At 37.2% G+C, this 27,309-nt stretch overlaps 1 protein-coding gene across 10 annotated transcripts in view; it reads left to right on the top strand.

The window, feature by feature from the left end:
- Nucleotides 1-27,309, top strand: part of FIGN (fidgetin, microtubule severing factor) — a 96,023-nt gene that overhangs the window by 31,203 nt on the left and 37,511 nt on the right. For 3 of the 10 annotated variants that reach the window (XM_090143871.1, XM_090143873.1, XM_090143870.1), the window contains one exon: nt 3,303-3,451. The exons of 4 other annotated variants lie outside the window; for them this stretch is intronic. The gene's annotated coding sequence lies outside the window, so the exon portion shown is untranslated. 3 more of the 10 variants (XR_016468223.1, XR_016468222.1, XM_090143875.1) reach the window with 3 other exon arrangements.

The following is a 27,309-nucleotide window of genomic DNA, read 5'->3' as shown; positions in this document are numbered from 1 at the left end:
TCCTGCAGTGGGCGATAGTTAGTTATTAGCTGGAAATATGCTAATGAATCTGATAGGACTAAGTAAGAAAGGGATCTATAGAAATTCCTCAAAGTATTGCGCTTAATAAGCAGTGATAATCCTTCTGTAGTTTTTTAATCACTCTATCAAATTCTAGAGACAATACTTTTTTCCCTGTCAAATTTCATAGATTGGAAATGTCTGAAAATTGTCATTTCCAGTAAATTTATATAGAGTTTTTTTGTAGGGATGGATGTGCAGGGTGTGAATTAGAAAGTTTTCAAAGGGAAATAGTTATAAAAATGAAACTTACCAAGACACAATCTTCAGGGAATTGCTTAGCAGGGAGAGTCTTATTTGTGGTACCTCTGAAACATTTGGTCAAGCTACAGAAAGAAAGATGGAGATAAGAGAACCACAGTCTTTATTACTCAGTAAAAAAAGAAAAAAAATGTATAAAGATATATTTTTACAAGCAAAGTGCAACTGGTATGGTAAGAGAGAGAGTTGCTACATCCTAGTAGTAGTTAATGACTTTTGGGAAGGGCTAAAAAATGTTGGCAAAAGTTTTGCACTGGTGGCACTTGGCCTGAAATACCCTATGGGCTGCTCATTGGGCACATGGCAGTAAGCCAGGTGCTGTGGTTGACTGCACCTTCCAGAGATCCTTCTTTGTGTCATCATTGCAGTGTCCTCCAGCTCCTCTGCACCTTTGCAATGAGCTGGTCCTTGTAGTTGACTTGAGGAAGAGGGGATGCAGCTTTATAATGTATGTAAGAATTGTACCTCCATTAAGTCAAGAGTAACTGGAGAGAGAACTAGAAAAAATTGGGGGGCAAATATAACAGGTTGAAGTTGCTTCTGCATGATTCACAGGATAGCTTCTCAGTAACAATACTTGTGTTGCATATATGTTGAAAGCACCATTAAAGACAACAACTGTTACACATGGTTTTAATTAAAATTTAATTAAAGGACATGATTAAGTTTCAGCTTTTTAAACTGGGATGCTCCCCTAGTTGAAGTCTAGCTGTGTTAGTAGTTCCTTTTTAACATCAGCTGTGTAGAATACTTTGGGAAGACCTTCAAGCAAAAAAATGTTATAGAATGATGGTATTGGTTGAACCCGTTCCATCAGTATTCCATTACATGTTGTTGCCATGTGACAGGTGGCAGCAAAGGGACAGTCTGACAAAATGGCATCTGACATGGAAGCGATATGAAACTAAGAGGAGTCATTGAATTCCTCATATGGAAAAAATTGTTTCCATTGACTTTCATCAATGCTTGCTGAATGTTTATGGAGACCAAAGAGTGGATGTGAGCCCAGAGAGGCAGTGGGTGGTGTGGTTCAGCAATGGCAACAGCATTGAGAAAGGCAAGTCGTGTTCTGGACAGCCATGCATAGCTGTCACACCACAAAATGAAGAACTCTTGTTCATTGCTGCTGAAAATGCATAGCTAATGGTGGTAACTATGTTGAAAAATAGTGTTTTGTCCTTGAGAATTTGCTCTATCAAATAGTACTGTGCTCTTTGTGTCTGTCGTAGTTTCCTTGGAAATAAACAGGAGGCATTACTTTTGGAGTGACCTACCTATTTCTAGTTACACTGTAATTATTTAATCTTGAGAATTGACTCCAAATGCACCAAAATTAATAACCCCTTTACACAATCTTTGTGTTTAAATCTTCTTTTGGGTTCATAATTAGAGTATTTAACCTTACTCTCCATTTGTTAGAAAATGCTATTTTTTTTAACAAATAGTAAAATACTAAAGCAGATCAAGCAGTTATTTTGACAAACAGCTTGAGACATTCTTGCCTAAATTCCACAAATAAAAAACCCAACTAAATAATCACCCTGAGCAGATTTTCACAGGGACCTCAGCCAACCTTTTTATAAAGGATAATTACATTATTTTTTTAACATGGGCCAAAGGAAATCATAAAATTAAGGCGTAAGAGATACTATTCCTATTTTGAAAAGGTAACAGAGTAATTGGTAAGGGAATTTTATTGCCATTTTATTATATAGAGTGTTTTTTCTTTGTTTTTATTTTTTACATTCACACACAGATTATATATATATATATATACACGTATATGTAATATGTTTGCTTTTTTTTCAGGCATTAAATCTTGTATTTAGTGGCATGAATCTGAGCATCTGGGCAGAGTAAGAAACAACATTCATTGAGGTTTCCAGGTGTATTAAAAGTACATTTTTGAAGTTGTAGATGTTTGTGTGTGTCTCAGCTCTGCAGTGTCCGTTACCTTCTCCTTCACTAAATCTCTGTCCCTGCACCTTGTATCTGTCAGACGAAGAGCACCCATTTAAATGCTGCCAGCATGTTACCAGTTACTATGTTATGGTGAGGACTGGGAGTTGTTTCCTGGGGTAGGCCCCATGGATAGCTGTTTCCATGTGGGGCTTTGGGGTGAAATGCTGGGTTACAGAGCAGTTCCGATGCAGCCAGGATCAGAATCAGCCCATCCATTCATCTCCTGGCTAAGCTGTCCACACGACGTATGTTGTATTGTCAATATAAGTATTGTAGGGTTAAAACATGCTTGGTATTTCAGCCTTTCTTCTTTTTCTATTGATCTGTAAATACGGAGCAAAAGCAATTTTTTCAGTGTTGCACTAACTTGATTTGACTATTACTATTGAGTAAAATTTCAGAATTAAAACTGCAGCACTGCAAATGTCTTACAGCTTCTTTCCCTTGTTGCTGTAGTGCTTGTGTTCTATACTGCACCATCATGCTGTGAGAGCTAGAGACCAGGTTGTGACAGCAAGGGCTACAAGCCCTTGTGACAGCAAGCTTCACCATATTTAGCACAGACTTGGCAATATTTTAAAAGACAACAAATCAGCATTTGTTACTTTTTTCTTTGTTTGTTTCCAAGTGAAAGGTTTTTTAAAATAATTGGATTGCTATCAATGGGCTTTATTGTCTTGGCTTTCTGGTACCTTTTGGAAAGAGAGATGGGGAAGAAACTGAACCCTACTAGACTCAACAGCTGTACTCATGTAAACCTGTGTGCCTGTTTGGCTGTTAGGAAATAACTGTGAACAACAGGTGAGCAAGTAAGGGAGTAACTCTGTGAGACATTTAGCCAATCCCTTATCTTCTTTTATTTAAAACATAAATGTAAAACTGAAATTTTAATATTAATTTTGCTTGCATTGTTCCAGGCCTACTGTGATTAGTTTAAAATGCTTAGAAATTATTTTGAAAGGAGTAATTCTGTGCAAAATGCAAGCATGAATTCATAGTCTTGTTTTGTTTTCTTTCAGGATTTGTTTCACAGAATTTCACCTAACGCACAATCCAAACCAGCAAGCTTCACTTAGTTTCAGCCCCAAATTACATCATTCGACCCCAGTAGAAGTTTCCTTCATTTCAACAAATCGAGCCCAAGTTTGTGTGACAGTGGATAGATGAGGTGAGCTGATGAGGGTCTGGGAGGCATTGCAATCAGAATGGCAGGTGAGGCAGCTCTCAGTGAATGGATTTGAAGGACTAAATGTGAGGCTTTAGAAACGGAGGAATTGCCATAGTGGATTACAGCCAAAGTCCATCATGAAAATATCTCAAGTTTGTCAGTAGCTATCAGAAAACATGTTAGAGAAAGGTGCTTGAAATTTGTAGTAACAATCAAAAATGAGCAGAGTGAGAAGAATTATGTCAATTAAGTCTAGATCTGTTTTACAAAATCTGTTTCCTAAAGTTTTCTTTTGCTAATCTCAACCCAAGGCAGTTTGTCTTGATATAATTGAATTGCACACACATCATCAGTCTGTCATGAATTTCCTTTTCCTTTTTCTTTTCCTTTCTTTTCCTTTCTCACTATGGATGGCCTTACAAGGACCACATAGCTGCAGAGGACTCATTTAAATGTTACAAATAGATATGGTTTATTTCAATTGGTCTTTTCACTTTTAAAAATTGTATTTGTCTTCTTGCTGCACTGTTTTTTGCCACTGTAAAGATCATAGGCTTTATTTGATTATATTTTGGTAATCAGTTAAATGAGACTGGGTCACCTTGCACCATGCAACATTTCACTTCCCTGCTGAAACATAATGCCATCTTTTTATCTTTCACTGCATGGATGTCAGAGGACATAATGTTAATAAAAGACAGGCATCTCTAATATTTCATGAATGGCATTTTAGAAAAACTCAAAAAAACCCTCCAAACCTAGGAATTAAGAGCTGACACTAAACTGGTGAATTCAGTCACCTTTCTCACATGTTGAATGATTTTCCATTTATGGATCTCGTATATTACAAGACTTATTCTTTGTCAGGCATAGCTATTAAAAAGCACAGGTGGCTTTCTGAGATTGAATGTATTGTTTCCCTCTCAGGGATGGGTGGGGGCATAGATAGAGAGATCTCTATGAAAAAGTGGTCAAGAAATGAAGATGATACCTAAAATAAGGCTGGTAGATTTCAGTGGGTCAAATTTCACTACAGAAACCTAGGAGGCCTGGGATTTTGTGCTTCTCTGCGTTTTTGTGTGTTTATTTACCTTGCTTTAAAAATGAGTCTTTGATATCCAGCTAAGTTAAATCAAAAACCTACTAAGTACTCTAAAAAAGAGTATACTGTTAGGAAATTATGAGGAAATTATTGACTGCGTTTTTATGTACTACTTTATCAAATATACCGTACCAAAATCATGTGGTGATAATGGTGGATATACAGATGTGGATTGCTATATGTCCTTTTTTTTTTGGTTACATCACAAATTTATTTAGAGATACCAGAATGTTGCATTAGATACCACTTTTTGTAGCATGTACCTGCATATTAATTTTTATATGTGGTAAATATATTCTAAAACATGAGGATGCTAAATCATATGTATTCTCTGATACTTTAGGCTAGAACTCCAGTTTAACTTCTGAACCAGATCCATGTCTAGTCCTTCATTAGATTAACTGTACCTTAAATGAATGCATCAGTGAGAGAAGGATGGCTATGGTAATGTGCAGGACTTATCCATGAGCTGAAATAATCATGAAATAGTCTGAAAATTCAGACTATTAATTTAGTAATCATGAATACATAGTATGCATTCATGTTTCAACTCTGAACATGCATGTCCAAAACTGGTTTAAGCTACTAATAAAACCTAGTGTCTGGTGTAAATGTAATAAATTTGGAAAACAAGAATGGAAACATCCTCAAATTATCATCAGGTCCAGTTATTTGCTATTGTAACTGTCATATAATCTCGTTCCTGTGTTTGTTTAATTTCATAAATTTATGGATTTATAAATTTTCATAAATTTCATGCTTAGTGTTGATTATGTACAGAAAAATGATATTTTATTTGGCAGAATTCAGTGTTAAAGTTCCTCTGGAATAGCACAGTAGAATTTTAGAAATCACTCACAGGTAAACATCTGGCAGAATTAATTTCATTGGTAGTTTGTAGAATCATTTGCACAAGACTGTGCAGTCTCTTCTCTTATTGCAGCATAGAGCAAATTCAGATGTTCCCACATTGTCCCAAGCATCCACCCCTGGAATTACGTGTTTTTAACAAAATCCTTGATTTCTTTCTAAAATGCTGGCTGAGATAGGATGTTTTCCTGGCAGATTTTGTGGACCACTTGTGATCTTTATCAGAACCAGATGACATTGTTAAATTCCCTCAGACTTTAGACTCGATCACTGTGTTTTGTTTGTTTTGGTTATTAATGCGGGTTCTTCTTAATTCAAATACGCAAACATAAAAATCTCTCACCGTATGACAATATGTAGATTTGTGGCAGTCCCAAGAGGACCTTGGGTCCATAAACCAGTGGCTTTGTAATGTAATGCTGCATAAATGCTGTATTTTCATCTGTGACAGATACAATCTTGAACCTGTATTTTTCTTGTTACTTAACTGTTTCAGGACATCATGTGTGAGAGAACGCATCAAAATGGAAATTGCTTCTACAGAAGCAGCAATAAATATTGGTTGGGTATATTGCATTGTTGGGCTCCATGTGTTTTAGGGTGTTCTCAATTCTCTTGCCCTAATCAACACTGTAAATACATGCTGCATTTCCTGGTCATCTATTTGTTGGATTAACAATTTGGACCTTGCAATCTCTACTATGTGTTTTGATTCTTTACTGTATGTAGTCATGATTATTTAAGAGCTTCCCCTAACAAATTTACTCTGAAACCTCCCATCTTTTCTAGCTCTTCAAAGAAAGACAAACAATGCAAAATCTGTGTATTATATATGAGGTTAACTAGCAATTATTTGAAGTTTGGCTAGTTAAAAAGCTTTGAAAAATCTTTACATTCATGCAAAAATCTGTGTTCCAGCTTTTCATTTAAATATTGGATGAGGTAGTTCTGGGTTTTTTTTTAAAGGTACTTGCCATACAACCTTGAGCAGAGATTCAAATAGTTGATATTGCATTATTGAAATTCATTAATTTTTGCAGTGATATATGGTGTTAAAAAAAAAAAAAAGGTAAATATTTTTGTTTGATTTGTAAATTTTGAGCAAGAGGTTTTAGATAAAGTTGTTGGCATATTACTTCCATTGAATATGCTCTTAAAGGATTTTGCTTGAGTCATTTCTTCTTTAAAGTCTTTATAAACATGTAGTTCATGTGCCATTTTTTATCTACTCTCTGCTTTATGCCGTTGAGTTAGAAAGGAATTAATCACAGTTCCCCACCTTGTCTTTCAAGTGAGCATAGTACTGTAATGGCCGTGCACATTTAGTTTTCGGGCCCTTTATTGTGTCAGTGATACCACTGTGTTTCCTGTGGAGCCTGAGTACTCTTATGAATGACTTTCCAGCACCAGATGTAGCATATACCAATTTTCTATTGTATACTTTCCTTTGTGGATCAATATGAATTTTAATTAACATCTTAACAAAATTATAGTTATGCCCAAAGGCCTCTCTCCTCTTGTGTCTTGCCAGGAACCTGTTCTGCAGCAAGTTCCTATCATACTAGACATTGTCAAGAACAGACATAATTGAAATCCCTTTTGATTTATCCTGAGGCAAAGACACTTCCCTTTTCTTTCCTCTTCAGTAGATATGCACAGAAGTTTGCTATCTGGGGGGATGGAGCTGCAAGCCTACTATAAACTTCAAAGATGACTCGATACAAAGATTCTTGGAAGAAGTTTCCACCATACTTGGAGTGTCGTGACACCGCTTCATTCAACTGCTTTTCCACATTGCATTACATTAATAACCTCCTTGCAGGTTTCTTGGCAGACAGGAGAAAAGGAGGACTTCAGAATAAAGTTGGATGATGATTTTGAGTGAATGAAAATGAAAATGAACCACTATCCTTAAAGCTAATATGAGGTATTCAGAACACGAAGAGCCGTGAAGTAGGTCAGTACTTTTGTCTTCTTTTTACATTAGTTTTTCTGCAGAATGGCATTTACAAATGTTTAGCTTACATTCACACATAACACTGATATTTATTTCTCTTCCTTGACTGTACACCATCCTAAATTGTTTTCTGTTGTTTTATGCCTTCTGTCATGTAGCTTTTGAAATCTCTTGTGCTAATAAGCATCTGATAGATCTCACCAGGAGTCTTGGCTTCATCTTTAGTCTTCTTTCATTCTAACAATGCTGCCTACAGTACATACTGTTCACAGGGTAGATCTCACATATTGCTGTTCAGCTGCCAGGCTCTTGAGTAATAAAGCCTGTGTTTCTTTCCTGTGTTAATGTAGATTATAATTTTAGAAGTGTACTTTCCTTGACAGAAGACAGTCCAATGCTACATCTTTGGCCATAGTCGGGGATTGCACAGCAGTCTGGGAAATAAGATGATTGCTGACCTCTCAGTCGCTTAGGATACTTGCAGAAAATACGCTTTATCTGACAGGTTCTTCTTGAAGTGTAAGAGCTTTATCGTGCTCTGTCTGGTTCTTTTGTGTGGGATTTAGAAACGTGGACATTTAGTCCACAGCATCATCTTTTTTCCAAGGTTCTGTAACATTAACACTAAAAAAAGGAAGTTTAGCTTGCAACTAATGTTTCTCACTGTGAACAACACACAGATAACACAGATAACAGTGGCAATGGGAAGGAACCCCAAACATTATTAGTATAATATTAACATTATCTGTTAATTTCTATCTATATATGTTCTCTGTACTGTAAAAATTACCACCACTTGTCTACAATGATTAAATAATATAGTGAAACCGCTGGGTTTTAACATAGACTGGAAAGTAACTAGGCACCTCTTTCAGCATGTGCATTATTATTTTCCATTAAATTCATTACACTTTGACTTGAGGATAAAACATTTAGATCACTATTTTACTTAGAATAACTTAATAAGTTGTCCTGGATCAGATATTACTGTCAGCAGTGCTAGCTGTGCTTTATCTAGTACAAATACTGCAAATACGCCATCACCAGCTTAGATGTCACTCTATTAAGAGCTGCTGCCTCAGCAGAATGAGCATATTAATCTAAAATAAGTGTGGTTTCTTTTTCCAGGCTTTGTAAACAAATCTATCCTACTTAGAGCTGCAGTGTCAATATTTTGTACTGCCTGTGTTGACATATTCCTTGTGTTTCTTGGCATATGGGACAACTCTGAAGATTCTGTTTTTGGGTTTTCATTTTTGGTCAGTTCATGCTATTTCTGGTCCTTATCTTAGATATTTTTTTCAGGCCCTGAATGATTTTGTATACATTCAACTGTATGTTCTGAAATACTTTAGAAATTCCTGTATATTTAAGCAAAGTCCCATGTTGCACTGAAAATTCACTCTCTGGAGATACAGAGAGTGAGTACTCCAGCGCGTGCCATTCTTGAGAAAAGCTTTGGCAGTAATGCTTGTCTAGTGCTTTGGAGGGTGTCTACAACTGCTGGAGCTTTTCTGGCTTTGTCTGCAGCTTGCACATCTTACACTGATTACTAAAAAAGAAAAACCTCTCTACCTGTGAAGACAGGAAAGTTTGCTGAGCGAGTCGTTTCAGTTAATGCTTGATTCCTTTCAATGCCAAAATGTCTTAACTACTTGTTCAACAGGTGATTTTTTTGCTGTACTAGTGCTCAGGTTTTTTTTTGTTTAATTCATATAATTGCAAGAGCATTATGCCAGTACTTTTCTTACACATCTGTAGAAAATATAAAAGGTTTCTGATGTAAATCTTAACAAAGCATGTGAAACACTGATTGATTTGCTGGAGATTTTCATTTGAGATGCCAGCAGTTGGTTTAGACATACATTCTTTATGTTCCTCATTCCATATATCATTCCAAAGCATCATTCTATGTTTTGTTTGTCTGGTAGAGCCGGTCAATGATAGCCTCACCATAAGATCAGCTTTTTGAGTTAACTTCTTACCTAATTTTGTTTCTCCCACTCCCGAGAACATAGATGTTTGCTTAACTTTAGCCTTAGAAAATTCTTGCTCAGAATTTTATTCTATTGCATTTTACCCCACTGCAGCTGAAAATGCTATTATGCAAGTAATGCGGTTTGTTGTATGACAAAGTGCAGTCATTTTTCTTGACATGTGTATGAGTTCCTCACTTTATCTTTCTCCAAAATGAGAGTTCTTCAGCACCTCTGCAGATATCCCATTTGAAGGGACATATTGAAGGCACAAGGAAGGACAGCAAAAGGTGAAAGCTGTAGTCCTCCTATTCATCTGTAGCCTTACCAGACTCTTGTAAACCTAGAACGGTAGAATAATATTTTTAAAAAGAACATTTTTATTTCCTAAGTTAATAGAAAGGCAGACAGAAAAGTCTAAAGTATCCCACAAGTCTGTGATGGCCCTGACAATTAGCATTTATACATCAAATGCAAAGGTTCTAAAATGACCTCCATTAAGGCAGATTACTTTCAGAATTCGTTTTAGAATTAGTTTTAGTTCTTGAATTTTCTCTCTGTTGCACTGATGGTAAAAATTGAAAATACTTTTATTATTCTGTAGCCAGGCATTTTTTCTTTTTTAGAAAAAATAGAAATGTTAACTGAAAAATTATCTGGTCATTTACCAAAATGAAATTATTAACATAGTTGTCCTTGAGACACTGAGGATTAGGGAAAAGAGAAAAACGATCCCTCACATGAAATGAATTATACTTAAAACTGTGTGATATGTAGTATGTATGAAAATACATATCCATGTATGTATGTAGTTCTTATAATTAAGACATGTTATTTTCATAGCGGTGAAATAACCAAACCTCATTAGCTGTTGTTTCCATTCACCATAAAACTGGTAACAGAAAAGAGTGAGGCGAACTTAAACACAGTCTTCCTCCCCTCTCAGTCCTTATGTCTGACTTGCCATTCCTGTGGTATCATTTTTAGGTGCCTTTTTCAGGTGCCATTTTCTTGACACTCTGGAGCTGACTTAGCTCTTTTAACAATTGTTAAAGAAAAAATACTAAGCCTGTATTTAAAGAAAAAAATTCCACATGGACTGTGGAGAAGATGTATTTAATATTAGTTAAGTAGAGTTTAAACTTTCTTTGTCCACACTAGAATTAAAACATATTAGATGAAAAGTTGTACAGAGATTGATTGGAAAATGCAGGGTTTTTTTTTTCTTGCAACAAAGTCCAATTTCTGCTTGCAGAGTAAGTTGGAGCCATCTAGGAAGTTCCTGCCCTCGACCTTTAGTTATTTCTCTCAACTGGAAGTAAGAGAAGGAAAGACAGCTGAAGGAAAGACAATTTTAATGCGAGGTGCTTTCATTTGTTCTGAAGTTGACCAAAATTACACCTATCTCAGCTGAGCAGGGGTTTTCTCCAGCGGATGGGCACATACTGAACGTGGTAAATTTTTGAAGCAGTTGGATCTGCAGCTGTTTGGATCCCTAGCTTTAGAAGAGTTTACTTGCACATGAAGAACTCCTATTGCATTCTGATGGTGAAAAAAATTTCACAGCCTTACTGACATGTAGCTCTTGTGATTACTGATGCAAAGTTATAATAAATTACAAATCATGTTAATGTGGTTGTTACTGGTATTTTTCTTCACTGTTAATATATAAATATATATATATTTATGTAATATATAATTATGTAATATTTAAACAGGGTTTATACGTCTGGTATAAACAGAGTTCTATTCATCTTAGTTGTTGCATCTTATCTAACACAGAAGAAAAGAATTATTAGTGATGATCTTCACCTATGTTATTTGGTCATTACTGTTTAGCCAAAAAAGAGAAAACTAACAGCAGTAGTTTATGTGCATGTATTTATGTGTGAGTATTTATGAATTAGTGTATATACATATAGGCATACATCCACTCATGTATGTGTGTGCCAAAGCACCAGAAGCATTACTAAAAATACATACACTGGGGCTTCCATGAAAGCTGTAAATTACAGTGTATTACTGATTTTAGAAAAGCTTTTCTATTGCTAAAAATAAAACCTGCTATCAACATTGACTATCACTCACCCTCCCCCTTCCACAAGAGTTTAGTGCTTAATATGAAGAGTTTGGGGCTTTAAAATTGAAAAATTTTATTAGTTTCTAAAGCTATTCAGTAAGAGGGTATTTCAAAAAGAAACGTAAATTGTAAAATTCAGCTGGGACACTTACTGAACTGTTGGTATTGTTTTGTCAAAAACTGATTTAAAATGAACTAGAAAATTGCCGAACCATCAAAGTATGGGATGTGGGAAAGTTAATATATTAAAGAAACACTATCATGAGAAGAAAAAGTGCTATTTTAAAAAATGATATTTTAAGAAATTCACTTATATAGAGAATAGGGCAAAATCATAATCCTTTATGAGCCCAATAAAGACTGCCCAGCTACTGCTGCTTGATACAATACCTTTCTTATTGAACTCTGGAAAAAATCTACTGCAGAGGGCTTTTTTGTGCTATATAGGTTTAGTTAGCTTTTTAACTTAAACTGGAAGAGTAATGATAATGTGATGAGCGTGCTTTGGGCTGGGGAGGCTGGTGCACAGTGCTCTGCACCAGCACCTGTGTGCAGGGCTGGCAGGCAAGCACGGGGTGCCTTGGCATGGTGGGTGTTACTGCTTAGAGAAGCTGCTTGGTGGTGGACTTAGGTTTGTGGCTGGTTTCACTTCAGCAAGACTTGCAGATGCTATTTTTGCTTCAGAGAGGGTGTGTCAGAGGCTGAACTGGAAGCAAATCCTTTTATTTTTGGTGGCTTCTAATGAGTGACCCATCGTGTAGGATATTCTTGTCGCATTGTGGAAGATGAAAAAAACCAAGATGTCATTTTGCTTTAGGTCACTTGTTAATATTTGTTTGAATAGTTAACTCAGGCATGTGGAGTACAAGCAAAGATAAGACTGATCAGTATTTTCACTTTGCTTTGTGTTTGTGTAGCTGATGGTTCCTCTGAAAACTACCTGGTGGTAATAAGGCAAGGTAAAATATTTGCATTTTCTAGTCCTTTTACTGCGCGGCTCCTTTCCCTTCAGTCTGTTCTTACATGCTCTTACTTATGGTGTGTAAGTCACTGCAGGGGTGAGGACTTCTAAGTTCCTGGTTGCATACTGAACTATAAAACGATTTCTTGTGATGCTTATGTGCTGGAAATATGGATTTTCATGCAGAATTCAAATCTGAGAGTCTTTTGCTCATTTTATTAGAAAAACTTGTTGTTAAAGGGAACGCCAAATACAAAATGCTTCCACGTGCAATTACAATCCAGAATGATTATAAGCATCACCTAATGCTCAGGGTCCAACTGCTGCAAAACAGCCACTGTTAAGCCTTGTTCTGATGACAGCAGCGTCACTGGCTTCTGCTTCCCACCAGAGAGTTTGTGGGAAAATCCCAGGCTGCACTGAAGCGTGTTTGCTGGAAAAACCCACACCAACTCTGAACATGCCTCAGAGGTGGAAGGAGTAGACTGACCAGGAAATGTTTGGTAGTGTCATGCCACAGTTTCCTGCTGCCTGCTCCTCTCCTCCATGCCACATGCCTTGCAGGAGCAGCAGAAGGCTTTCCTGGGAAGAAAAGTCCAGCTGTTTGGGCTGCCTGCTGCTTTAGTAGCTGGGACCCAGCTCTCCCCTCTGGCACAGACAAAGCAGGCTTAATGTTGCTCATCAAAATTCATTCACTGTGGTAAGCATGGGGAACGCAATGTGAATAACTTGAAAAACTGCAATTATGATTAACACTTCAACTACTATTTACTTTAACATTTGACCAAGATAATGCTGCTAATTTCTTTTAGCTCACTGTAAAATTTAGAGTCTGATGTTCTAGTTGGCTGAAAAGGGAAAGCTGCCAAAACCACACACTGATTTGCTTCCCTCTTGATTTTGTTGATGTTGAGTTACACAGGATATGAACTGTTAAAGAAAGTTACTTTTGGGCTCTAGCTTCTTTCTGCAAACATCCCTCTCTGATCTGAAAGCTCAGTGTTTAAGACCCACCAAGTTAATGCTGTGAGGCAGGCAAGATGAGAAGAATCCATTAGCTTATCGTTCACAGCTCTGCAGCATCCTGCTACTTTGGGGTAGTGGCTTAATAGATCTTTACAAATGTAAAAGCTCTGATGAGCCAAGCACTAGAAAACTGCAGCAATAGCTAACAGAAAAATCATCTGTGAATTTGATATGGATCATTTAAGTATCATAGCCTATAGAAATAACATATGAAGCATTTCGAGATAGTCGTTCAGGTCCGTCACATCTTCAGGCTCAGATTCTTGTGAAGATTATATACTGACATGAGAGTGGACTGGTATAATCCAAATATATGTTAAGCTACTGGGTCTGTCATTAAATCAGTAAAATCCACCTCTTTGGTCCATAGACTGGTGTGATGCATGGATGGCAGAGTGGTGTGGAGGAACCTTTACTTCCATGGAGATATTTATTGTTATAATAGAGAGCAAACCAAAGGCCCTCATGTGGCGTACAGCAGGGACAGCCTTGGTATTCCTGTCCTCTAAATCTCTTTCAAGAAAAGGAAATTGCAAGTACTCTTGGAAGCAGCAGGACCAAGTGGAATGGCATTTTTTTTTTCCTTTGGCCCTTGCAAGAAAATATCAAAGTCTTTCCAAAGCATTTTAGGCCTGCTTTCATTGAAACCTTCGTAGTCATTAGTTTGCAAAATAGTATTTTCACAACAGGTAGTACAGGTTACGCATCACCTTTTCATCCCTTTTCCAATGAGTAGGCTCTAAAGCTATTTGCGTTTGTTTTACTTGAATTCTGTATGTGTTCCTGAGTAAGCATTGAAAAATCTAATAAAGTTTCAAAAAGTAGCACAGACTTTGAGCCAGGTGGCTTCCTGCTGTCAGTGCTTCGTATAGCTGAATCTGCTGCATGGCACTGGCTAGGGACACTGATGATGTTGGCTGGGGCTGTGGGCTGTTGCCTGCCAGCAGACACAGGTAGTTGTGAAGGAAAGTATACATTCAGCCAACTAAAGCCTAAATGCATTTTTCAAATGCTTATAAAGAAAAAGAAAAAAGCTCAGGACCTCTTTAAATTGATGAATTTAAGGTTAGCCAGCTGCCCGTTGATGTTGTTTTCTTCACGCTATCAGAAATAATACAGTATTTGACAGCTAAAGCAATGAAAACTTTGGGGATTTTCTATGCTGTATATGTTGCTTATCACATTGCCCAATTTTGATATGACTACCTATGTTGACTTTAGTTCCTATTTGCATACATATACAAATTTTTTATATGCTATTAAGTATCACATTTCCAACCTTGTTTATCCTTTTGGATTTGTAACCATGCTGTTTGGCCCATCTGCAAATCTTTATGGCTTATGCATCTGCTAAGGAATGATTACTATCTGTGTACTGTTTTGGCCCAACAGGCATGTGAGGTAATGTGGCTTAGTCCTTTCTCCTTTCAGTTTTTTTTGTCTTGCTTACACTCTGAGTGAAGAGGGGACATGTGGACAATGACACTGGCTTAATTTGTTAAACCAAGGTAATTTGATTGTGTGGCTGAGTCTTATTAAGGCCAATCAGTACAATAGTTTTGGAGAGAAGATCTGTCAAAGAACAGACATCCTTGAAGTAACTTTCTGGTATTCTCCAAGCTTTTTTCATTTTCATTCTTTCTTTTGTCTTTCTTCCATCATACGCTTTTGGATTTCTTAACTTGAATGGGAATGCTTGGGGTAACTCAGAGATCTCATGGGAAACGAAAGAAGATTGTTGAAGTTGCCTCTCCTTTCTTCAGCCTACTTTTTCTGTGTCAGTCTCCAACTTTCTTTGCCTCCCCGGAGTGTTTTTGTCACCCTGTACAGAACCCACTGCCACTGCTGTCGCACATGGCGCAGCAGAAAGGGCTCGTTTTATTCCTGTTTATCACTGAGGATTCACACCCTTCAAGACTTTTACTTGAAATCCGGCCTTGGAGAGCTGGCCTTCTCAGCTGGGGTGGCAGGGAAGGCTAACAGTTTCCTTGGTTGGAAAGCATCAAATTGGATAAACAGAAAACAGGGGCCTGGAGAGCGGGAAAGCTCTTGATGGTGATTAGTTGTCATCCTGCTTGTCAGAACAAATGAAGAAGAGGAGCACAATGTTTGCACTGTTTGAACAAGCCTCAGAGAGCAAATTAGATGGTAAATGTGATCATAATTTGCCTGCCTTTCTTGAAACTCCCATGGTGCTATTAGTGTTTTTCTTTTTTCAGGTAGGAAAAAAAAAAAAGAAGCTTTAACAAATACATACTTCTGTGGAAGCTGAAGTGCACTGAGGTTGTTTACGGAGATGGTGTTTAAATACTTTTGTGGTTTAAGTGATAGTGCTTATTGTATTTACATAGTGCAGGCTGCTGCAAAGCGGTGTGCCACTGGTAATGATGATGTATTTCAATACTGCATGTGACGTGGGGAAAGATGTGGGTATCTATGTAGGTACATATTTAGACAGATATTTGTATATAAAATAAACTTGTGCATGATCTTTAAATTGCGCTTGGTTGAATGCTGTTGGTGAACCAATTATGGTGTTTTTGTGGGTTTTTTTTTTTTTTTTTTTTTTTTTGAAAGATGTCTGGAATGCAGGCTCTTCTGTCCTATTTTCCTACAATGATGTGCAAAGGCAGGCTGTGCCCCTTCCTGAACTGCCAGCACACCTAGGGTGACCACAACTGTTTCTAAATAAGACAATCAGCACTTGTGTATTTTGTGTGTCTAGAAACATGGAATAACCTATAGCATTTAGATAATGAGTTTGGGGTAGAGAATGGTGAAATGCTACTTACAGTTTATTTTACACATGAAAGTATTTCACACATAGCAGAAATTGTTAGTGTAAACAAGTATCAATTAAGAGAACAGGTATGAGCATTGTTGGAGGATGAGGTAAAAGCTGTGATATGAAAGGGTCTCTTGGGCAAAGACAGATGACTGACAATGGAAAGATTTAAAGTATTTTGTTTGCCTTGTACTGAAATCTGAACCTGTGGAAACTAATAAAAATTGACTGAGCTTAATTAAAGACCTATAGGGAGCAAAAGCCCGTGTTTAAAACCAACTGCTTGGACTGTCATGTCTCTGATCTGTAGTTACTCAGCTAGACAGAGGAACAGACTGTGTTCAGTCAAAATTTCCCTCAATATATCATTTAAAACAAAATAATAATACAAAAACATTCAAAAACAAAAACCCAGCAAGAATAATAGTGGATTCACTATATCACTGTGATTTAAAGGGTAAAGCCATGAGAATGCAAAGAGGAGTGTATTTATTTTTATCCCTTTATGAAATCACTTGTAGTGTGCCAGGCAGCTCAGACTGGCCTTGCTGATGCTAACATTTGCTCCCTATCAAATAGCATTTGCCTGTACATTTCTCTTCTTTACTTTTTATCCATCTCAGTAGGGACCCACTGGTAAAATACTCTGCAGAAGAGCTGAGGGCAGTGTGTCAACATTACCTAACGTGAGAAGGAGAAAGTGTAGCCAAAACCAGAGAAGCGTGGTTCTTGTGTTCTGTTTGTGGTGGGCTGTGGTGCGCAGAGTTTTAGGAATTATGGTGGCTCTTGGAGCTTCCTTTAGAAACGCACTTTGTTCCGCATCATCTCCAGCAAAGCTCTGTGATGGACATAGGTATTCTCTATTGATCTGCTGGGCCTGCTTCAGACAGGAACATGTACGTTTTTTGTTCTTGTGTATTTTAGATGAGTTCAGGGCAGAGCAGTAGAATAAATGAAAACTGTTCTGTTTTAGTCAGTCACAAAACAGTGCCAAGATTCTGTACAGTGCAAATACAAGCTGGTAAGTGTACACTTTGGCTGGTGCAGTTTTTACCAGTATTTTAATATACTGAAGTTCCAATGAATTGAATAATGTTTATAATACAGATGGCAACGTATGCATGTGTTCCAAATTAATAATGTCCAGTGACGAGCAATTACATTTCATTTTTCTTTATTGGCTATTTAAGGCTTTAAAATATTTATTTGGCAAGTTTGTGTGTCCTTTTTCTTATTTTTAACGGTATGAGTACTTAGCAGACTAATACAGTAATGATTTTTAAACTGTAATAGAAAGCACATAGGATATGTACAGTGATGTGAGATAGATTAATTAAAATCAATATTATTTCAATGAATACTAATTGAATCATTAATGCTTGGATCAGGATTTTTCCCCATTTTGTGATTATTCAGCTTGTTGGCTGATGTATGCTTTTTTGTTGATGAAAGCCATTTCTCTATCTTGCTTTGTTTGTTTTTCTTCTTTCCTGCCTCTCATTAAGGGAAAGTTATCAATACAAAATAGGGAATAAAGTCTTGCTCACAGCAGATTTACTTTTTTCAATGCTATGAGAGTTGCTCCAGAAGTAATGCCTCTTCTGTTATCTTCTTGGCCGACGATATCAGACTTGGTGGTATTGCAGTAGAGGTTGAAGCTTCTTACCAGTATGCCATTACATGTTGTTGCTGTGTGACAGATGGCAGCAGAGGGGCAGTCTGGCAAAATGGCATCTGACCTGAAATTGTATATGAAGCAAAAGTGTTTCAATGAATTCCCCCATATGTAAAAAACAAAATCCAGTGACATTCATCAAAGCTTGCTGAATGTTTATGGAGACCAAACAGTAAATTTGAGCTCAGTGAGGCAGTGGGTGGTGTGCTTCAGTAGTGGTGACCAGTGATGTAAAGGAAAAGTTACATTCCTGATGACTGAACATGGCTGTCACACCACAAAATGAAATGTGTCTCAGTCAGCTAATCCATCCAAACTGGCTGATTATGACCAGGGAACTGTGTACAGAGATGAATATTGGCTTCAATGCATTTGAATCTATGGTGGCAATGTTGGAATATTGCAAAGTTTGCATTAGGTGGGTGTCGTGCCACTCACACAGAAACAAAAAGAACACTGTGCAAGTTTGTTGGGACCTTTTGAGCCAATGTAAGACGGAAAGTGACAGTTTCCTGGATCACATCATTACCAGTGACAAGATGTGGTGTCACCACTATGAGCCAGAATCAAAACAACAGACCATGGAGTGGCAACACATGAATTCTCCGTCAGAGAAAAAGACCAAGACGTCACCATCAGCAGGTAAAATGATGTGCGCTGTCTTTTGGCATAGGAAAGGGTTGATCATTCCAGATTTACTGAAACCTGGACAAACCATCAACTCTGACTGTTATATCACAACACTGACTGAGATGAAGGCTCGACCTTCCAGGGTCACGCCAGAGAAGAAGACAGCCTTTCTCTTGCGACATCATAACAGCAGGTACCATACCTTTTGGAAGACCATGGAAAACATTGCCAATCTTCATTGGCCTGTCCTGCCACACCTGCTGTATTGTCAGGATTTGACTTCTTCTGACTTCCATCTGTTCAGGCTGATGAAAGATGAAAGGGTAATGTTTTCCTAGCAACAGCACCATCACAGCAGCTGTGAAACAGTGAGTCATATTCTCTGGTGCACTTTTTTATGAGCACGACATGCAAGCTCTTGTTCATTGCTGGCAAAAATGCATAGCTAATGATGGTATGTTGAAAACTAGTGTTTCATAGCTGTGAATTTGCTCTATCAAATAGTGTTATTGTGCTTGTAGCTGTTGTCATGTGGAAATACATAGGAGGCATTACTTTCAGAGTAACCTATGTATCTCCATTGTCTTCTCCAATCCTCACTATGTAACACAGTCTTTTGCAGAAGTAGCCTAAAAGCTTTTCAAAAGCAGGGTAAGCTGGTGCTCAGAGGTGTATTTGAACCCATTCCTGCAGGTGGTACTGGGCTGTTGGGAGCTGCTGGGGCCCAGAGCAGCCCCTCCAAGCCCATGCTGCCAGGCTCCCCACCCCTCTGCCCTGATGCTGGGATGGCTGCTTGAGAAGAGCTGGTTTTAGGCTGTTCTCTGCTGTGCCTAGGCTGCTATTAATATCCTTTCCCCCAGGCTGCTGGGTCATCTGATTTCGATTGAAATACATTACAAGTTTTCTGTTTTGATGCCAACAATAATATGACAATTTTGTTTGCCAGTTCTCTGCTCTTTTGTGTATGCTTTTAAAAAAAAAAAATATTTCAATTTTAATTTTTAATTTGAAGGGATAATCTCAATGTCCAAACAAACAACTGTTATCTTGTTGAATTTGAAGAATAGTTTCCTCCCCTCCAAATCTTATAACATTTATTTTATTATGAAACAGTCTACAAAATTATATAATTTAATTCTTAATTATTGTCTGCCCTGAAATTAGAGAAGCAGAGCAATTTCATGTGTGTATGTTCTCTCAGTCACCCTCCTCCCCATCCTGTAATTAGCAAGTGTTCAGAAAATGCAAAACAGTTTGAAACTGAAAGGGTTTCTGGAGTGGTAAATGGTCAACAGGATTTTGGCAATCGAGCAGTAATTTTGGGGACAGTGGAACATCTGCAATCTGTATGTAAAAACCTTTGGGAAAATGCCTATGATGTGAGCTCCCAGTATGTTACAAAAGACCAGAGCTTTTACAATACTGTAGTACATAAATAAGTGAGGCCAACACCTTGATACTTCAGTGAAGCTAATACTTGTTAGCATTTATTTAAACATTTTTTGTATGATTACAGTACATTATCACAGATTCTCCAGTACAGTTGAGCCATAATTCTATTCTTTTCTAGCCAGATTGGATTTGGTCTTTGGTTGATGGGGTTATGTGTCTCTAAAGTAGAGCATAAGGTTCCCTTCTTCAGTGGTATCTGTAGTTCTGTCAATTCAGTGCAATAGGGTTTTTTCGCTTCACTGTCAATCAGCAGTACATGTTATGTTAATTATTTATTATGGCTGCTAGTTAAAGAATCTGCATTAACCAATACTATGATGTGCATTTGAGTAATGCTTTCTGGATAAATCTGAAAATTTACAGATTTGTTGTAAAGAGTGGTATAGGTTGGAAAACATTTTGAGCAGTAACCAAGAAAATAAAATTTACTCCATCATTTTTCCAATTCTCTGCATCATTATACTTCAAGCCCTTGTAACAACATACACAAAATCCTTCACATAGGTTTCTTCACATTTCCTTTCTCTTCATTATCATCTCTACCTGATGGGACACTGATATACTCTGGACATGTTTAATGCTCTGCTGGCAAGAAAGAAATTTTTCATGAAAGTGCTTTATTCGTGTTTTTCAGTTTTTCTTTCTTTTTCCTTTCTCTTATTTCCTCCCTCCCTGATCTGCATTTCTCTATTCCTTGATCTGAATGAGATTTCTGGTATGTTGTGTAACAAGATGTTAGTGATATGTAGCCCTTCACCCTTCTGTCAACACTGCTAGCAATTGATGGGGAAGGAGTGTAACTTTTCTTCATGGCAAAGGAAATACTCTTACTTTGTTTGACAGTAGGACTGGGAACAGTTTGGTGCACAGATAAAGAAAGTATCTCACAACTTTCTGCTGCTGTTGTAGTTGAATTAGATTAATCAATAGGTCAGAGAAAATAATGAAGTGACTCACATATGGGATTTGGCATAGTAGTACCCGAGTCCCAAATCTTTCCTGTTGTTAGCCTCAACTCCCAACAACACTTCCACATTATTTTTTGTATATGCTAGCTGAATGCTGTTATTCGGTACTTTAATCCAACACTAAAGAACTTAGTTATTTGAATAGGTAACCTTTATCTGAATATGATATGTTTATGAATTGCCATTAGCCAAAGAGTTTGAATTACTGAAAAACATTTACCCTCTGCTTCTCAGATAAAACATTGTTTAGGCATATCAGAGGTTAAAAATTATTGTGTTTGAGTCTCTACCACATTCCTCAGTTTATGTGCTGATAAAAACAAGAGAATCATTTGAATTTAACTTCTTGACCATCTTCCATAAAGCTAACTTTCAGCTCAAACCATTTTCACACTTTACTTGAATTCTCTTTTGCTGGAAGATAGGTTTTAACAGGTAGGAGTAACTTGTATCCACATAACTATGCATTCTTGTTACAAGTTTCATCTTAAAATAGGTGGAATTGAAAAAGAGACACTAAGAATTGGTCTTAGGGTAAGGAGACTTATTTTTACCTCACTTATTAGAGTTATTTCTCTCACTCACTTAGAAGCTACTGTTCCAATTCTAATACATATGAGATTTTCTTGATTTGAATTTGGTATGCTTAATAGAATTTTAGAAGGGATGAAGAAGGAGCCCTAGATCTTCTCCATTTAAAGTTAACAAGAGACATGATCTACTTCATCTGAAATGTCTGGCTTGTATCTCAAGACTTATCTCTGTGATATTATTTTTACTCTTTATGGCAAACAAATGTTGCCAATTTTTCCATTGTCTATTGCAGTTGGGATAATACCTGCTTAAGGTAGCACTTTCTGTCCTCTTCAGTGTCTTGTGCTGAACCTCCACAAAAAGGCAAGTCTTTGAAAGTTGTTGGTTCATTGGTAGAGTAATTCATAATTAAAACCTACAAATTGATCAGTACAGGCTCTTGGACTTGGGATGTATTCCAGAAGGTACATCCTTTTATCATAGTGATACAAAAATAGACTGAACAGAAGAGACAAAAGTAATTCTCAGTGCATTCTTTTACTAGATTTTGCAAGAGAAAAGCTTTGAGATGCACCAACATATTTGGATTGCCTGTTTCACTGTCTTTTATTGGATTCCTACAACTAAAGTCACTTGTAATCAAAGTATTGTTATTTGTTCTTCCTCTATTGGTAGTTCTTTTTCCTCCTCTGTGTTGGAAATATTTGTTACTGTTATACTACATCATATCTGTATTGGGTTAACTGGACAGGGGGTAGCCATATTAGAGAACATAGAACTAGTTTATTTACCTGTAATATAATTTCCAAGACAGGGGATTGACTTCATTAGAATTCATCTTGTATTTATCTAAACGATTTGTTGTGTCAGATAGATTTGTAAAATGAAGAAAATAATGTTTATTGTTATGAGTAGGAGGCTAAATAAATAGGAAGACACATTAAGTATTGTGACAGTTGAATATTGAAAGAAAAAGAGTAGTGGAGAGAGAAGGCTTGTAATTTCCTTCTGGACCATTTCTGAGAAATAATTTTTCTGAAGTAATTTTTGGTCTTTGGTATGCCCTCGGCTATGGTAGAATGACTGAGTTTTAAATTGCCTTTGATAATGAAAGGTGGGACTAATGGGATTTTTCATAGGAATATGGTATCTGTATAGGGTTTGAAAGGGAACAAGTCTGTTACAAAAGATTAAATGGATGGCATGTATCTATTTGAAAAGTATAAGTTAAACTAGCCCATATTAACTAAATATCTGTGTAACCTAAACTAATGTATATTAACTAAATTTGTCTTTCAAAGAAGGCTATTAAAAGGCTACCTACTGTTATTTTGGAGAGGGAAACAAATTGGAAAGTTTGATCTGATCATGCTGCAAAAGGCATTTGGACTTCTTTCTTCTAGTCTTACCAGCGTTACATACCTACTGCAGAGCGCTGATTAAAGAACTTAAAGATATTTAAACATATCATTGGATTAAATGAATGGATGCTAAGTAATAATATGGTTTTATGGTTTTAGTTACTGTTCATAACTGAATGGTGTCTTCCATAGCATTGGAGCATCTCTTGCTGCATTGAGTCAATACTCTGGGTCAGGGACTGAAAAATGATTGAGTCCTGGTGTGATTCTAGAGCTGAGATGGCCAAGAGAGGAGAGAAAAAGTGCTTAATGCATGAATGGAGATAAAATGGACAAAAAATAGCAAGTTGATGAGTAAAAGAAAAGATGCTCAATCTTCACTTCCTATAGTAACGTGGTTCCCTTTTTAAAACTATTCTACATGTATGCAACTGCCAAGTGGAGGCTAACAGATTTGGAAAAGATTTTTTGTTGAGTTCAGTAGAAAATGCAATCCTTTTAAAAACGTGACAGAAATGCAAACATTTCCTCTATTAGGAGTCTGGACAGATGAAGTTATGGCTCCTAATGATTCAGCATTAGCATCTTTTCTGGACTTTAAATCACTGGCATCATTTTGTCTGTTCTTGAAATAATATATGTTAAGTTTTTTGTTCCAGTTTCATGATTTGACTTTGTTTGATAATGATTTGCTGTCCGTTCCTTTTGTCTCATATTTTATGTCTGGAAAACTCTTAATTGCAGCTTGTTCTTGGCAATAACTGGCATTTGTCTTAGTTTTTCTCACTGGTGTCAGTCCAAATGCTTGTAGAAGTTTACTGATACTATAAATGTTTCTGTTCAGTCAACAACGAATTTCCTTGTTGGTGCTTGGCATATAACACTGTCTCTGCCATCATGTTTTCTCCAGCACCTCAGTTTTGGATAGCTTTAGTAAGTTTTCTCTTAGGGACCAGAAGCTGAGGTAAACACAGTTATCTTCTTTTAAAAGGTTGCAGGGGGACAGAAGGAGAAATCCTCTCTGAAATACAGTGAAACCACATTCTGTCTCTAGACCTTGTAACTCCCAGCTTTTAGGTACTCAACAGAAGCCAAAAATTTTGAGGCCTACTGCTGTGGAGCACAGTAGTGTTTTAATGTAGCAAAAGGCTGACAATACTGTATAGTCAGTTATTAACTTATTTTCTGTGTTGCTTTTCTCTTTTGATTGTCAAAACCCTGCTCTGCTTCCCCAGCAAAGGGGCTCCTAACAGATCTTATTACCAGAACATATTTTCTTCTTGTATCAGGATTGGCTTCCGTGATAGCTTCTGTGATAGCATCATTGCTCACTATTCTTCTCAGGGGCTTCTGAAGTGCTTCAGTCCTACTTGGTGTAAGCAAGGACGGTATGGTTCTGGCAAAAAAGCGTTGCAAAAATTTCAACAAAGACGTATCCATCTACTTTCAGCCAGTTTCTATCAAGGCAAATAGGAAATATTGATGTTGCCAACAAGCCTTCTTGCACAGACCAATATCCTTCCAGAGCAGGAGATAGAAGAATGACACCAGGTTCACCTACCAGCTCATCACACTGCCCTTGAGGAACTATTACAGCTCAACAGATTAATCAGATAGATTAATACTCCTGCTCTCTGGTGATTACCAGAGGTCTGCTTTGATGGCTCTCATTCTGGCACTTTTCCCACTGAAATCCTTTTCCATGTTAAAGTGGAACTAATTAATTCTAGAGCAATACTGGATGGTTTCTTTCAGGTTAACAGTTCAGCCAGTTTATGTCTGATATCCCACTGAGATATCTTAAGCCAATTCTCCAGGCGGTCTAAGAAGGTTACCTTGCTACTGTATGTAAAAGCTTTCAAATAAGTGAGATCACAAGTAATGGTAGTCTTAAACATCTATGCTTTCGAGTTGCATGGTTGGTTTTTCTTTCATGAAGATGCCATGTTTGTCTTTTACTGAAGATCGCTTGCATTTCCTCAGTAGTACTGTTGAAAAATTGTGTTTTATTCTATTAAATAGTGTTGCTAGGCTCTTTTTATATGTTGTAGTTTCCATGGAAGTAGGAGGCATTACTTTTGGAGCAACCTATGTACATTTTTAGCAAGTTCAAAAATAAGCCTGCATGCTTTTGTGATTATCAAATAATCAAAACCTGTGATTGTCAGATATCAAAATAATCACTGCGTCCTCCACCTTAAAACTTTACATTAACTTTTTTTCCTGAATGGATAAGACTTAAGAATTGAATGACATACAGTGTTTCCTTTCTATGTGATTTTTATTTTAAAACTGAATTATTTGTCTAGACATATCAAGAATTTTAAGCAGTGGTGGAAGAAATCCAAATATTGGCCTCCTTTTGTAAGTCTATTATCTGCTCTTTTTTGGGATATATTTTCAGCTTGTGTGGAAAATACTTTTCAGTGTTTTATTATTATGACAGCCTGGACAAAAGTTCAGAAAAATTAGCTATATCTCTACAGTGTTTATAAATCAAATGTGTTATTCTTTAATTAGTTCCAAAGGAAATGTAATTGTGGAAGAGTTTATCAACCTACATCTTCTTTAAGCAAGCAAATTTTGGAGGATCCAGTTTGGCAAGCTGCTGTCTTGCTTGCTAACTATCAATTCAAGAAATTCCAATCTGACTTCAGGGTAGGCATACTGTTGCTGGAAAGCACACAAGATTTTTCAGTGATTTGGTAGGTCACTCCAAAAGTGATGCCTCCTATTTATTTCCATGGAAACAACAACAGATACAAAGAGCACAATAGCACTACTTGATAGTTCAAATTCTCAGCTGTAAACCACTGTTTTTCAGTGTAGTCACTACCATTAGCTATGCATTTTTGCCAGCGATGAACAAGAGCCTGCATGCCAGGTTCATAAAAATCTGCACCAGTGGAGGTGATGCCAGTGCTGAAATATGTCACTCACTGTGCCCACCTTGACATTTTTGTCTCTATCATAAGCATTCAGTAAGTGTTGATGAATGTCAGTGGATGCCATTTGTTTCCACAATTTCAGGTTATTTCTATCTGTTGCACAGTAACAAAATGTAACGGAATATTGATGAAAAGGTTCAATTTCTACTGCCACCTCTGATGTTGTGGCCCAACATAATAAAATAAGAGGCATTACTTTCGGAGCAGATCTCATATATTTTTGCTAGTTCAGTGCTGTGATGGTCAATATATTGAAAAATGAACTCTCAGTTAGGTACTCAGTATCCTTGAGCACTTTTTTGTTCTTTGAGGTATTATGCTTAAATTGATTTGCTACTTGAGCTTTTTTTAAAAAATATTATCATTTATTTTTATTGTGTTGCCATTTTTAGTTTCTTTTTCTTTTGCTCTTCACTGGAGCATACCACACATCTTGACTCAGAGCTCTTACTGTGTTTATTCTGTGTTAGACACCAGGCTAGCAAATCCAACCCCGAAGGGACTCTGCCATTTCTGGCTGCGTCTAAAATAATCTCTATACTGCTATGAGCAGAGACTGTCCTCAGAAGCACTGAATTCGGTCCTCTTGTAGAGGAAACAGTATTACAGTGGTTTAATGATTTGCCATAAATGAGTAACACATGGACAAGAAGGCCTTGGATAAGATGAAATAGATGATCCTCTAATTCAGGCTGCAGAAATAAGGATATTCTTGAGAAAAGTTAGAAAAAGTCAGTTCTAATCCCAAATGGAGTGACGGCAGTATTTCTATGTTACGTATTGACTATCTGAGACAAGGCAGGCTCCATTTATGCCTTCAGTTTTGGGAGGGAGCTTTCTATATAAACCTAATCCCTTCTCAGAATCTACTGAGTCTTTTTTTCCAGAAAGAGATGGAATCATTTGGTGAAAATGGTGGCCTTACTCCTGTCTTTGCTAACCAATCATTATCCTTTCGATAAGGGATAATTCCAAGTTTTACCATACCGCAGGTGATACAGCCATTGTACTGATGATTGTCTTAAATATTCTGTTGAGTTAGTCTCCTTGTTCCAGTGTGATCCAGCCATCTTCTCTGTTCTCACAATCTGTAAAATGCCTACAGTCTAAGAAAAGCTGAATCCACTAAAGATTTATATAAATATAAATCCCTCTCAGTATTAACAGGAGAAGAGGTCCAGTTTTTGTATTTCTTGTACTTAGTTTCAGAGTGTAAGTGAAATGGTAGCACAGCAGAAGATCTCATGGGTAGTTCTGCATACAGCTGATGTGAGATTCTACACTGTGATAATCAAAAGCTTGTGATTCATAGAGAGTAGGTTGGGTTTGAATGGACCCCTGGAGGTCTCAGCCTTCTGCTAAAAGCAGAGCTTGTTCAGGGTTAGATCAGATCAGTCAGAGCCTTGTCCAGCTGAGGTGTGACAAACTCCAGGAATGAAGGTTCCCCAGCCTTGCACTGGGCAGCCTGTCCCAGGGATCAACAGTTGAGAAAGAGTATCTGTACTAAGCTCTTCCCTTCAGTGTGGCACGCTG

The sequence above is a fragment of the Phasianus colchicus genome, chromosome 7 (genome assembly GCF_987193195.1).
Source record: "Phasianus colchicus chromosome 7, bPhaCol1.hap1.1, whole genome shotgun sequence".
Lineage (NCBI taxonomy): Eukaryota > Metazoa > Chordata > Aves > Galliformes > Phasianidae > Phasianus > Phasianus colchicus.
This window is presented reverse-complemented; position numbering and strand designations above follow the sequence as displayed.